Source organism: Lissotriton vulgaris, chromosome 9, assembly GCF_964263255.1.
Source record: "Lissotriton vulgaris chromosome 9, aLisVul1.2, whole genome shotgun sequence".
In the NCBI taxonomy this organism is placed as follows: domain Eukaryota; kingdom Metazoa; phylum Chordata; class Amphibia; order Caudata; family Salamandridae; genus Lissotriton; species Lissotriton vulgaris.
The window spans coordinates 1,091,228,926-1,091,244,086 of record NC_141697.1 but is presented as its reverse complement, the minus strand read 5'-3'; positions in this window follow the sequence as shown (position 1 = coordinate 1,091,244,086).

The following is a 15,161-nucleotide window of genomic DNA, read 5'->3' as shown; positions in this document are numbered from 1 at the left end:
TTTTGGGTTTTGCAAACTTCTACAGGAGGTTTATCTCAAAATTCTCGGAAATCGTGGTGCCAATTACAAGCCTTCTACAGAAAGGAAAAAAATTTCAATGGAGTGCCGAAGCAGAACAAGCCTTTGACATTTTAAAGAAAGCCTTTACTTCTGCTCCCATTTTAACGCATCCCGACCCGGACAGACCATTTTTTGTTGAAGCAGACGCTTCGCAATCGGCAATTGGAGGAGTACTGCTGCAAAAAGACACAAATTCAGGAAACTTCCACCCAATAGCCTTCTTTTCTAGAAAACTGCTACCAGCTGAACAGAACTACACAATTGCCGAGCGCGAACTTCTGGCAATCAAGGCTGTCTTTCAAGAATGGAGACATCATCTCCTGGGAGCCAAACATACAATAACCATACTCTCGGACCACAAAAATTTACAATTCTACTCCACCGTGAAGGCCTTCACACCGCGGCAGATGCGGTGGTTGCAATTCTTTAGCGAATTCGATTTCATTATTACCTATAGGCCTGGAACCAAACAATTGTTGTCCGATACTCTTTCACGTCTGGTTTGCGATAAAAGTTGTGAGACAGGAAAAGGACAACAGAGCATAATACCCATAGAAAAGGTTTGTGCAGAAGTCACTCAAGTAGATTTTTTATCGATGCTCAGGGACCAGATCAAAGACCTGGATCAAAGCGATTGGCTCTCACAAAATCTGACTTCAGTATCAGATGGTATATTTTATCTAAAAGACAAAATATACCTTCCCAAAGAAGACCTGAGAGAACTAGCGATTAAATGGAATCACGATCTAGCCTTAGTCGCTCATCCTGGCATTACCAAGACTACTGAGTTATGTCAAAGATATTTCTGGTGGAAGGGAATGAAGTCGGACATACAGCAATATGTTCAAGCCTGTCCGGTCTGTGCCAGACAAAAAATTTCACACTCATTCCCTGTAGGTCTGTTACAACCAATGGAAGTACCCCCAACACCGTGGCATACTATCAGTGTAGACTTCATCACAGATTTACCGAGATCATCAGGAATGACCACAGTTTTGGTGGTTGTGGATTTGCTGTCAAAAATGGGACATTTTGTTCCTTTACCTAAACTTCCTTCGGCAGTAGAATTCAGTAATGTGTTTCTAACCAACATTGTTAGATTACACGGTTTGCCACAAAAGATTATCTCAGACAGAGGTCCACAATTCCTATCAAAATTCTGGAAACAACTGAGCACACAATTAGGAATAGCTTTAGCGTTGTCTTCGGCTTTCCATCCTCAGACTGATGGTCAGACTGAAAAGGTGAATCAATACCTAGAACAAAGTCTGCGTTGCTTAACCACCACTTTGTCCTCAGAATGGATAGATGCCCTGCCTTTAGCTGAGTTTACTTATAACAACACAGTACACTCCGCTCTTGGTTGTTCTCCATTTTATTTTCTCACTGGCCAACTTCCCAGAACCCTACCAATAGTATTTCCTGAGAAAGACACTACCATGCCTGCAGTTTCCGATAGACTGGCCAGTTTGCGTAAGTTTCAAGAAAATGTGAAAGAAACGCTGATTAAACAAAAAGGAAAGATGAAATTTTATGCAGACCGACATAGGACACCAGCGCCAGTTTATAAACCAGGGGATCAGGTTTGTCTTTCAACCAAGAATATACAAATTGAGGGACCTAAGAAACTAAAACCAAGGTTCATTGGTCCATTTCCCATTGAAAAAATTGTAAATCCTGTTTCTGTGAAATTGACCCTTCCCCAAGACTACAAGATCCATCCGGTGTTCCATGTATCCTTGATTAAACCTGTGCATCCTGACACCCGTCCCGATTCTCCGCCCCCTCCAATTGTTGTTGGAGACCATGTTGAGTATGAAGTCAAGAAAATCCTGGACTCAAAGAGACTGAGGGGGCGTTTGTATTATTTGATTGATTGGAAGGGTTATGATAGTTCTGAGAGATCATGGGAACCTGAGTATAATGTCCACGCCCCCCGTTTGATTCGCTCTTTCCACGCTCAGAATCCCACTAAACCGCGACCCTTGAGGAGGCCTTTGGGGGGAGGAACTGTCATGAAAACACTGTTACTGGGCATGAAAGATGTTTAGACTATGCTGTTTAGTAATAATTGAGCCTGATATTCATAGTTGCATGTAGCAATGCTTGTTTGCTGGTTATAACGCTGTGGAGGATTACTCCAATGTTTGTTTGCTGTCTGTGCGTGCTCTCACGTTGAATTGGTGCGCTCCACTCACGCTGTCACACACGTGCAACGCTGCCTATAAAAAGGCTCACCGGTTCCCTGCCGACGCTTCGCTTCTTTCGGCTTGCGCGTCACTTTGGAGCTTCCAGGCTCTCGATCTCCGCACCCGGACCCCGCCCTCACCCGGACCTCGCCCTTCACTGAGGGGGCACGACAGCTGCAGCCTACCTGGCTCCTTGTGGCAGAGCCCAGCAATCATCGGACTCCTCTTCGGTTTCCTGTCATCACAGGAGCGCTTCCAGTTTTCTCATCGGAGCAGTTTGACAGGCGGACCTGCCTCTCCCTTCCGGCTTCAGGACTTGGATTCCCGGAGACACCGAAGGACAGTAAGACCTTTCTATGTTTTTGGGCCAAGAAACAAACATTGGCAATAGCAATTCGGATCTGGTGCAATTACAAAGAGACCTTGGCAAAGGAAAATTGAACTGTTCCTAGAATTTCTAATTATGTACAATTCCTGGTTATGTACAACGCCCAGTATTCAATATTGATATGTTGTAGTGATTGAACTACAGTGATTGATGTTTGATAGCAGTGTCTTGTGGGGCTTGTTCTTTCTTTCTTGTTTCCCTTGTTTTCACAGAATCCCCTTTAAAGATCTCACGTAGTAAGTGTAAGGTAAGAAAGAGCGCTGCATGCCAATTGTTATAGTTACTACTAACCAGTTAATAGAACGGTAAAGTGTAATGCTCATGCATCTCATGCTCTGTATCTCTTAAGGTGATTAAAGACTGCTAGACTGCAATTAAGTTTAGTGAACGTTAGAACCTTGCGCACGAAGTACAGGAATGGGCTTGTAAATCAGTAGGTATGCATGTATGTTTTTACTAGCATTTGTGATACTTGAGAAGTTAGGAAGGATGTCCTAAATGATGATTCTTTAATGCAGCTCAGCATTTAATCAAACAATACTGATCCGTGAAGGCCCAGAGTACTTCAAAGAGAGAAACGGTCATCTCAAGAAGAGATCCAGTGTTGTTTTTCTCTCTCTCACTTTGCGTCCCATCCACTACCCCTTTCCGTCCCCGCTTCCCTTCCCCTTTAGGGGTCAGCACTTGTGACAGGTGTTGTATTCCTTGTCACATTTGTTGGTTTCTGGAGGTGTTGGGATTAGTCATCATCAAGACGGAAAGAACCTGGACTTCTGAAGTGGCACGCCTGACACATGCATGGGTACCCAGCCTCAGTCCAAACCCCAAATAAAGAGCCTGGGCATCTGGCTCGATGCCAATCTGAATTTCAACTACCAAGCAACAATCGTATCTGCCACCTGTTTTGGCATGATGCGTATGCTCAGGAAAGTACTACCACTTCTCCCCCCACAAGCCCGCAGGATCATGGTGCAAGCTATTATTCTGTCCCGTTTAGATTACGGAAACGCGCTGTACCTAGGGGCCCCAGCCACCACAACAAAGAAGCTCCAGGTCACGCAAAATGCAGCAGCCCGTCTCCTGCTGGGCCTCAACAGGCGGGACTCAGGGACTGCTGCCCTAAAAAGACTCCATTGGCTACCCATCAAGGCTAGAACACTGTTTAAATCAATGTGCTTTATGCATAGGGCTATGTGGAAGGAAGCGCCAGCAATGATCTGCTCGCTGGCCACTCCATATCTCCCCCGCAGGTCGCTGCGCTCCAGCACAGCCTTTCTGGCCACCGAGAACCAAGTCAAACATGCCAGATGGGGAGGCCGCTCCTTCTCTTGGAATGCGGCTAAGGCATGGAATTCTCTGCCAGTCTCCCTGCGTGGGGAACCTAATCTCCTAAAATTCCGGAAGGAATTAAAAACCCTCCTTTTCAAATAAACTACACCGCTTTCACCTGTCCCCCAGTCATTTTCAGCGCTACGAGGCCTCCGGGTTGTCTGCGCTTAATAAAACCCATTTAATAATAATAATAATAATAATAATAATAATAATAACCTTCTAATTGGTAAATACACCAAGGCCAAACCGGGATCACTATACCTGTGTTTTGCGGATCTTTCTAGCGCCTTCGATTTGGTTGACCATGCCTTGTTATGGTCAACTTTATTGGGTATGGGGGCCCCCCCTGATATTATACACTTTTTAGCCAGACTTTACTCCAACCTATCGGCCCAAATTCGTTATGGACCAGCGGGGGAGTGTACACGAAAGATCAAGGTAAGATCTGGCATCCGAAAGGGATGTGTTTTGGCTCGTTGCTTTTCTCGCTCTTTATTAATTCAGTTGAGCAAGATTTAAAGCAAATCCAAGCCGATGCTCCCCAAGTAGGAGGTCTTCCCATACCGGTATTACTTTATGCCGATGACACTGCTTTACTTTCCCGGACCCCTATAGGCCTTCAAAAACTGATGAATGGGTTTTATGATTTTATTCAGAGGAAGAAACTTAAAATCAATAACTCCAAAACCTTTGTTATGGTGTGTGGTAAAAAGTTAAAACTTCTTAAACCCTTTTGTTTTAAGGAAAACCATATTGAGACTGTTGCCAATTTCTGTTATCTGGGCGTTACTTTTAATAACAGTGGTTCCTGGGCTCCAGAGCAGACAAATGTTAAAGCTAGAATGGGGAAAGCATCCCTAGGCGTCTTCCGCTTTGCTTCTAAAGTGGGAAGCCGCCGTATTGTAGATATGCTGAATATTTACAAGCACAGATGTACATCGGTAGCATTGTACGGTTCTGGGGTTTGGGGACATTGCAATGTAAGGGCCCTGCAAATTATGGAAAACATTTTTCTCAAACGGTTGCTCTGCCTTCCATATATTACATATATTGGAATATACCGAGGCAGTTTGTGGAAAAAGTGTCATCAATTGACCAAAGGTGTCCTTTAAAAGCATTTCCATACCTACCCCATTCAAAGTGCCCAAGTCATTTCCACCACAGTGCACAATTAAGAGGTCAGGGTGTGGCAGATGCAAAAAGGTTTTCACCAATGGTATCAATTGGTGACATCTCAATCCTCTCTGGCCAATCCACTTGATGTCCACATTTGGTAAATCAAGGTTGTGAAAATTTCTGATAGCTGCATACCTTTGAGCCCAGTGGCATCTTTTAGATTGTGTTTTTTTCCCGCTGTCATATGATGAATAGTTTGAACTCACTGTTTTTAGTGAAATTCAATAAATTCTGAGAACAGCAAAAATAAACTATCTAACATGTTGTACAAGTTATTCTATAGTTTGTATTCTGTAATTTATATTGTATTCCCATTGTCTCACACTCTTTTTCCTTTTTCCACCCTTTTTCAGCTCTCTTTACTCACTCACACTGCCTTTCTCTCACTCTGTTTCATCCCCGTTCCTTTACTCCACTTCTTTCACAACCCCTCAACCCCATTTCAACTGTCTGCATCCCCTCTGTCCCTTGCACCACTTTTCCACTTTCAGTCTCTCTACTTTACATCTTTTTTCCATCTTTTCCTCCTTTGCTCTTTTACTAATTCCTCTTTACTCACTCACCTCTTTTGTCGCACTCTGTCACTATAACTCACCCATTCTCTCTCACTTATCTTTCTTTGCTTCTTTCTTTTGTCCTCTTTTTTCGTTCACTACCTCTATCTCCTCAGTCCCTCACTCTCCTTGTGTTATGCTCATTTGTGTTTATCTACCTTCTATCATTTCTCTTACAACAACTTCACTGCTCCTCTCTCATCATTCTTCACCCCAGTTCTTTTACTCCGGTTTCGTTACTACCCCACATTTCCTATCTTTCAGTGTCCTTCTCTTTGCTTTCATCACTGAATCACATTCTCTCAGTACCATTGCTTTAGTCCTCTTCCCCTCTCTTTCCTTTTTTTGCTCCCTTACTCATTTTCCTTTCCTCACTCATTGTACTCCACTTCACTCACTCCTTCCCTTAGTCCCTCTGTGAACTTACTTCCTCACTCCTTTTCTCTCAATCCTTCTATATTATCCTCACTCCCTTCATCCCTTGATTCTGTGACTCCCCTTCACTCACTCCCAGTCATCTTCCATTCCTCTTTCTTGTAAATGGATCCTCAATCAGACTCCTTTCCCTCTCACTCATTCCCCTTTTACTTACTCCTCTTTCCTGATTTAGTTTTGCTAACTCACATTATTTTAGTATCTTACTTACCTTCAGTTCATTTCTCTCTTCTTCTCTTCCTCTCTGTTACTGAATTTATCTGCCTTACTCTTAGTAATTTGCTCTCCTTCTATTTCTTTTTCCCTCTTTTTGTCCTTCTAAATTACTTTATTTCCCTTTCAGTATCTTTCACTCTTGCTTTATTTCTTAATACACTTTTATGATTTTTTACCTCTTGACCTGTCTCTTCTATTTTAAAATATATATTTTACTAATTATAACTTATTTTTTCTTCTCTCTTTCACAGATACAAAGTGTAGTAAAAATATGTAATTAAGTTTATATTAATTATATGGTAAGTGTGACTAAAAATATGTAGTTAGTCATCACCCTTTGCTTTAACCTCACTACTTTTCTTTCACCCTAACTCACCCCTGTTTCCTTACTCTGCTTCCCTCACTTATTCTTATCCTCCATGTTTACTTCTCTTTTCCTTATTTTCCTACCACATTCAACTTATTTTAGTCCCCCTGCTCACCCACACTCCCTCACTTACCTTTCTTTCCTGCTTCACTCAGTCCCTTTCTGTCACTCCTTCCTTTACTCTCTCTGTTCTTTCTCTCTGTCACTCCCCTTGTCTTACCCTTATTCACTTTAATCCACCATCTTTACTTACACTCACTGCTCTTTTCTTACCCTCCCTCACCGCTGTTCCTTTTCTCTGGTTCCGTCACTACCCCTCATTCCCCATCCTTTACTCTCCCTCCCTTTACTTTCATCACCCACTCACATTCTCCCAGTACCTCTGCTTTAGTGTTCTTCCTCTTTCTTCTCTTCTTTCACTCCCTTATTCGTTTTCCTTTTCTCAGTTACTTCCTCTTACACCTTTTCTCTGTCTTACTATCTATTACACAGTCCCTCTTTGTTCCTCCCACTAGCTCTCGTTCTCTTAACACCACTCTCTCTGTCCCCTTTCCTCATGCTCACTCCTTCATTATGTTTTTTAAAAAAAAATTTGGGTGCGCTAACAGGACGCGCCCCGGTATGCGCACCTGGGTGCGCCGAAATAGTGCGCTTACTGGTGCGCTCACCGGTACGCGCACCTGGGTAAAAAAAAACAAAAAAAAAAAATATGAATATACTTAAAAAAAAATAGTATTACATTAATATACAATATAGGATTCATTTTTAAAAAAAGTTACCTTTCATAGCTATCGACATTTGCTATTAAAAAACCTTAGAAATTCACTGGAAAAAACATAGGTTTGAGGCCCTATATATAGTTAGGAATTAGCATTTAAAAAACCTTGCAAAGTCACTGAAAAAACCATAGGTTTCACACCAGTTATAGTTAGGAATTAGCATTTAAAAAACCTATGAAATTCACTGAAAAAAACCCTAGGTTTCACACCAGTTATAGTTAGGAATTAGCATTTAAAAAAACCTATTAAATTCACTGAAAAAAACACCGGTTTCACACCAGTTATAGTTAGCTAGAAATTTTACAGACATAAAACCATTGAAATTCCCACGTTATAGTTAGTTGGACTCACTATAGCTTGCGCGCCTGCAATGCACTGCTGATGACGTCACATATTACATCACTCATGACATGGTCAGTGACATCACTCATGACATCACTGATGACACCATCCTTCTGACAGACTGACAGACCTCCTTTCAGTGTAATGTAACCCTTGAAACACATATTCAAAAATAGAAACTAACATTTTCAAAAAAATCGAGATACCCATACTAGTTACAACAACCAATTCAGTAATTAGTAATTCCACCATCTATATACACATCCTCTTATTCAGCAACAGTTCTATATAGTCACTCATACATATACTCACTCATCAAATGTAGTGATACACATAGACATCCTGTTACATAGCGACAATCATCCAAAAGTTACTCACAAACATACTCACACATGCAAATAAAGTAATGAACATCCATTTATTTGCATATACAGCTATACACACACTAGCACATTACTTCTAAGGAAACTTACACATATTTACTCTCTTAAACAATCACTTATAGAAAAACATACTTATTCAAACAGGGACTATTTCAATCTCTCACTCTCACATATACTCACTTATATGCATCAATACTCACATATACTAGATTAAAACATATGTAGTTACTCATAAAGACACTAGTGAGGTAGGCATTCACTCACTAACACACACATATACACACTCATCCACCCATACAGTCCTGCACATATGCTGTCTTCAAAACACATACAAACAGTGAGTCAGTCATTGATGCATATATGTGCTAAGTAATACCCCCACCAAACCATACAGACACTCATACTGATACTAAAAAAAACATCTATTAACCCATATACAGACACATGTAGCTAATCACCAACCCATGCAGCCACTTATACACAAAGTGAAACATTGATACATATATTTAAATATTTAAACATTACTCGCTAATATATGTATTCACTAAGATACACTTAATAAGCCAGTTAACCAATCAATTTTTTTTTTTAAAAACATCCATTTAGACACTTATTTAAACATTTATTCTTCAATCGACCTTAACATATCTATACTACTATTATAAAGAGAGAACTGTGTCCTTTGAGCCAGGTAAACTCGAAAAGTACACCGCCAATCCAAACACCCAAGACATCTTTGAAAACCTCAGGGCAAGCAGAAGCACATAGGCTATATAAAAATAAAAAATATATGTTCTTTCAAAAATTTAGGAATAAAAAAAAAGTAGTCCCTTGCAAGTAGCGCCGGGCGCGACGTGCGTGATGACATCGTGAGCGCGGGGAGGAGTGGCGTGCAGGAGCAAGAGGAAGAGCGGGCGGACATGAGCGCGGGGAGGAACTGCAGACAGGTGATAAGGAGCGGCAAGAAGCGGAGGGGCAGTGGAGCGGTAAACTCAGCAGCGCGGGGAGGAGCGGCGGCTGAGGTAAGTGAAGCAGCCGCGGGTGCACACAGAGGGACGGGCGGAGGGACGGGCGGGAGCCATGAGTGCTTGCAAGCCTTTTGCTCAAAGTCTTGACGTCGGCGGAAACAGCGGACAAGAGCTGCTGGTGCGCACCGAGTGACGGGCGGAGGGAGGGCCGGGGGCCATGAGTGCTCGGAAGCCTTTTCCTCAAAGTCGAGACATCGGGGGAAACAGCTGACACGAGCGTGGGCAGAAGCAGCCAGGACCAACAAAACTGGAGCAAGGAAACAATGTAAGTATGCTCTGCTGCTCCCGGCCGCTCTGCTGCGCCTCTCCTGCTGCGATGCTGCCCCCAGCCCCCTTCTGCCCCGGGCAATGCCGGGGCGGGCTGCTAGTACATATATAAAACATATTGATTTTTCAGAAAGACACACATTCACTGGATGGTGTCATCAGTGATGTCATGAGTGATGTCACTGACCATGTCATGAGTGATGTAATATGTGACGTCATCAGCACTGCATTGCAGGGGCGCAAGTTATAGTGAGTCCAACTAACTATAATGTGGGAATTTCAATGGTTTAATGTCTGTAAAATTTCCAGCTAACTATAACTGGTGTGAAACCTATGGTTTTTTCAGTGAATATATATATACATACCAGATAGCGGCTCGTGCAGGGAGTGGTGAGGGGGGGTATGGCGGGATGGAGGAGGGACAGGTTCTGGGGTAGTAAACCATGGAATAAGGCCAAACGGAGATAAGTACATAAATACATGTTAAAAAACGAACTACATTACACTCGTTGCATCGTCATATGGTGATGCAGCGTGCGTGATGTAATTCATTTTGTTTATTTATTTATGTACTTACCTCCATTCAGTCGTATTCTGTTGTTTGCTACCCCCACCCTGCTGCCCCTCTCCCACCTCGCCTCACCACCCTGCAACGGATCTATGACGTTACAACGCAGGCTATTACAACACCTGCTGTTACAACGCGGTTTTTACATCGCATACCATTACAACGCATAGTGCTTGTAGGCGCTGGATAGTGAATTATTTAATTTACTATTCCAACTCCAGTCCCCGTGGATAGTAGGGAAGGTGTTGGATAGTAAATTAAATATATTCCCTATCCTAGAGCGCCCCCCAGCGCAATGCGTTGTAATGGTTTGCGTTGTAATGGTTGCGATGTAATGGTAGTGCGTTGTAATTCTTGCGTTGTAAGTGATGTTTACCCCCTGCAACACTCCCTCCATGAGCCGCTTCTGATAAATACACTATACATATACACACAGACACACACATCACATTTTATTTAGATGTTTGTGGTATCCCTGGGGTGCTACATTTGACCCCCAGGTAAACCACAGCTATAAAAAAAAGCTGGTGTATCAAGACTCTTAACAAGTTGAAATGCGTTATGGTGGCATCAAAAATAAACACTTAAAATTGCACTAACTTTGTGGTCCATGACCGTGTGTGGGGAGAGGGAGCTCAGAAGCCTGCATAGAAAGCAATATATATATATATAGGAGTCTGTTCAGTAACAGACTCCTTTACAACAGGCACAGGCAGCTAGTACAGAGAGGTTCCTTGAAAGAGGGTACAAACATAAGATCATTGACAAAGCCAAACAGAAATCTATGATGATCAGTCGCACCACTTTGTTATCCAAATATGATACCTCAGCTGAAGCATCGGGACAGAAGTTGTTGAACAAGGGAGGTAACATTGATGTTATCGATCCTTTTCGGTTCATTATTGGTTATTGCAATACAGAGACATACGGAAAATGGTCAATAAGAACTGGCCTATCATACTCAACGACCCTGTAATTGGTCATCTACTACCCAAGAAGGCATCCATAACCTACAGTAGAGCCCCGAACATGAAGGATAGGATAGGTTGACACCGGCCCTGAGGTACTGGAAAAAACATCCTGGCTACAGAGTAATAGAGGTTTTTTCAAATGTAAAAGCTGCAAAGCCTGTACACACTGCATTAATAGATTGACCTACAAGGATGGTTTTAGCAATCTGAAACATCAGATTAGCAAAATTTTAACTTGTAAAGCCGAATTCACGGTTTACATGCTCGAATGCCCTTGTACATTACCTTAGGTGGGGAGCACCAAGCTCCCCGTCCATAAACGTATATTACAGCACCTCAGAGCCATCACTTCCCAAGACAATACCTATCCAGTTGCACGACACTTTAAACAACATCATCAAAGTAACAACAAGTGACTCAAATATTATGTTGTGGCCACAGTTCTGGCAAGTAGAAGTGGGGGAAATAGGGAGTCCAAATTGCGCAAATTAGAAACAAAATACATCCTACAGCTGAACACCAAGCAGCCTGGGGGGTTAAACCTCACGGAGGATTTATACACGTGTCTACACTAGGCTCTGTAGGACATTAATTGGAATATTTCAGAAAATATAAGGTGCTAGAGTTAATCAAGTTCTTTTAAACAGTGTTTTATGTGATGAATTACTATTTATTGTTTTAATATGACATCTATTTTAACTACTTTTTATTGCACCACGTGTTAATCCACTTGTAGTATGATTAATTATTTATTGCGCTGCTTGCACTACTTTCCCCAAAGTGTCGTTCCATCTGCGTTATTAGTAGTAGTTGACCAAAATGTTCCTCGGAATACTATCTACAATTTATTTATCCACCTCCATATCCTAGCCTATTTCTTAAACAATGAATCCTTAGGTACCTAACTGTGATAATCTTTGATGATTCATAAAGGGAGCATATATGGTAGCATAAATCTATTGGTATAGACAGGCCGGGCTCAGTCTGCCTGAACACAGGCCAACGGAATATGAAGCTCTATGTTAAATATGTCTATGCACAATACACTCTGCACTTTTATATTTTTCTAGCACATTTGATATGGGTCAATTGTGAATATCTTGTTTAGTTTAAACATATGACTGCACTTTGCACTTTTACCTTAGGGGATTTAACCCATTATTTTCTGGACATAAATATATATGTGACGCACTTGAGTTACAATGCGACAAAAAGCACAAGTGTATAACAAGGGGGAAAAAAGGGAAAAAAATAAACATTTTCTTTGCTAAGGTTGTGCAATATTAGTAATTTACCGTTGGTATTTTACCTGCATTTTGACATGTGGTTTTAACTTGTACATATCGTTTATTTTATAATGATAGTGTATTAGGTATATTTACCATGTCTACTAAACTTTGACCCAATGAAATTGGAGCATTTGTACTTTAAAAGGACATTCACCTCTATGACACGCTGTCATGTGATCAAGGCTCGTGAGAGCCGAAACGTTATGGTGACAGCAATAAAATAATACCTGCATCTAAAAAATTGGTTTGTGCCTGGTTCCTGTTCGAGGCTGTGTTTGAAGCGGCAGCGCGAGGGAAACTGAAGTTTTGGCATATATATATCTATCTATATATATATTCACTGAAAAAACCATAGGTTTTAGGCCATATATAGTTTGGGATTAGCATTTACAAAACCTTAATTTACTCGCACAAAACCATAGAAATTTGCATATATAGTTAGATGCAATAACTATATATCGCGCACCCGCAATCCACTGCTGATGATGTCACATATTACATCATTCATGACATAGTCAGTGACATCACTGATGACATCACTGATGACATCTCAAATGACATCACTGATGACATCTCAAATGACATCACTGATGACATCACTGATGACATCTCAAATGACATAACTGACAACATCACTGATGACATCAATCATGTGATAATACGATCAACCTCTTCAGAATGTAATATAACCTTAGATACACTCAGAGTAAACAGACACTCACAGACTGTCACTCATCCATGGAGTTACTCACACACCTAGTCAGTCATGCACTGAATCAATCACACCTCCATTTTATCAACTATACAGTTATACACACCTTACTTATTCAAACATATACTAACACATATTTACTCTCTTATACAATTCCTGATACAAGTTTTCAATGATCCATGCAGCCACTCACACATTCACTGGCTCCTATACACAGTAATTTATATATGTGAACTCTCCCATGTACTTTGTTTTATATATGTACTTACTTTGACTTGTAGCACTGAGATATCCATTCACTCACCAATACACTCGTACACAGTCAACCACCCATACAGCTGTTTCCACATGCAGTTTTGAACCCATAGATCTAGTGAATCAACTGTTCACACATGTATGCACAGAGTCACACACCTCCCAGCCACCCCCACACACACACTCACTCTCCCATACAAATACTTAAGCAACCAATCAATAACCCATATAGTTACTCATATAGCTACTGATTAACACATGCAGCACTTCATAGAACAACAGATATAATGATGCACAAATTAAGACAGTTTAGTCACTAACCCATGCACTCAGTGAGACACATTTAATCACTCTCTCATACAGTCAGTCATGCACCTACTAAATCCTTCATCCAGACACTTATACATCCACTCATTCTTCAATATGTAAGACATATTTTAACTTTACAGAAACATACAGTCACTGGATGATGTCATCAGTCATGACATCATCCAGCCCACGGGGTTGTAAGCCCGTATTTGGGCACCAACATTTTTTATTAAAGGTTTTTGAAAAAGCAAACGTACCACTGTAGGTTATCTCTCTTCCTCAAAAATGACAAAAATTACTTTCTAGGACGTTTTGGACATTGATGATTTTCATATGATCTATTTATTAAAGTAATACTCATCTCTCCGCATGAAATTAATTTTCCACATGCTACACAAGTCAATCTCATCTGACCAAAGATCTTTTGCAGATTTGGGACCGTTTCCCTTGCCTGTGACTCACTTATTGCTAAGTCATTGGTGGATGTTTTTGCCGGTCGGGGGTTATCCACCAAATCTCGAAGTTGTGCTTTAGAATAATTAAGAGGGTGCCACCTCTCCATATGCCGATGCATGGTATGATTACCATAGCTATATTTTTTTCGGTCCCTCTCGAGAGTTTTTTTTGCAGATGAGGCAGGTAACGAACCTGGCATTAACTTTCTTTTCATGAGAAGGAAAAGAAAAAAATTGCCAGATAAAATTCACTTTCACATGGGACGTTCTTGGCATTTCTTTCAGAAACTTTTACATCACTGTGTTATTTCTTTGTCTATCCTGGTTTAAGCAATGTCATGTAAAAAGTTGTTTAAAAAGTTTTTTTTAACGTATTTACTTGGAGCGTTGTATATATTTATAAGTTATTAAAGTGTTATAATCCTACTACTTTGTTGGAGTACTATATATTTTTAATGTGACGCATAATTGTGAAGACTTTGATGTACAAAAAGGCATCCCTGGAATCTTCCGCTTCAGGCTAGGTCCCACACACCCTTACAGTAAGAATCCCCTCCCCAATCACAATACAGGATCGTTATCAGATAGTAGGAACGTGTGTGGTGTGACGGATCTCATGAGGTGGGGACCTTGATCTACTGTAACTCCTTTGAACAGGGGTGATTATTTACAGTTGGGGCCATAAACTACATCCGCAGGGCTAGGTGATAGCCTTGGACCGGCCTGGACAATCAGACACAGAGGAAGAGGAGTGTCAGAGGGTGCGGTAGTGAATAGGGTGAAAGGGAGGTGTCGGGCGGGCACAGGGTGTGATACTCAGGGAAGAGCAGCGCAGATGGGGGGAAGTTTATGGCCCTATGCATGAGAGAAAGAGCGGGGGTGACCAGTGCGTGGGGGAGATGCTTGCGAGGGTGGGGAGCCATGCTGAGGATCGGCGGCGTGTAGAGAGTGGGTCTGGTCAAGGCATCTAAAATGGCTGCCATGCACGACAAAAGTGTGGCATTGGAAAAAAGGCAAGATGGCGCAGACAATGTTTATCAATACGGATTAATTTATAACAATTATTTTTAACAATATATTTACTCG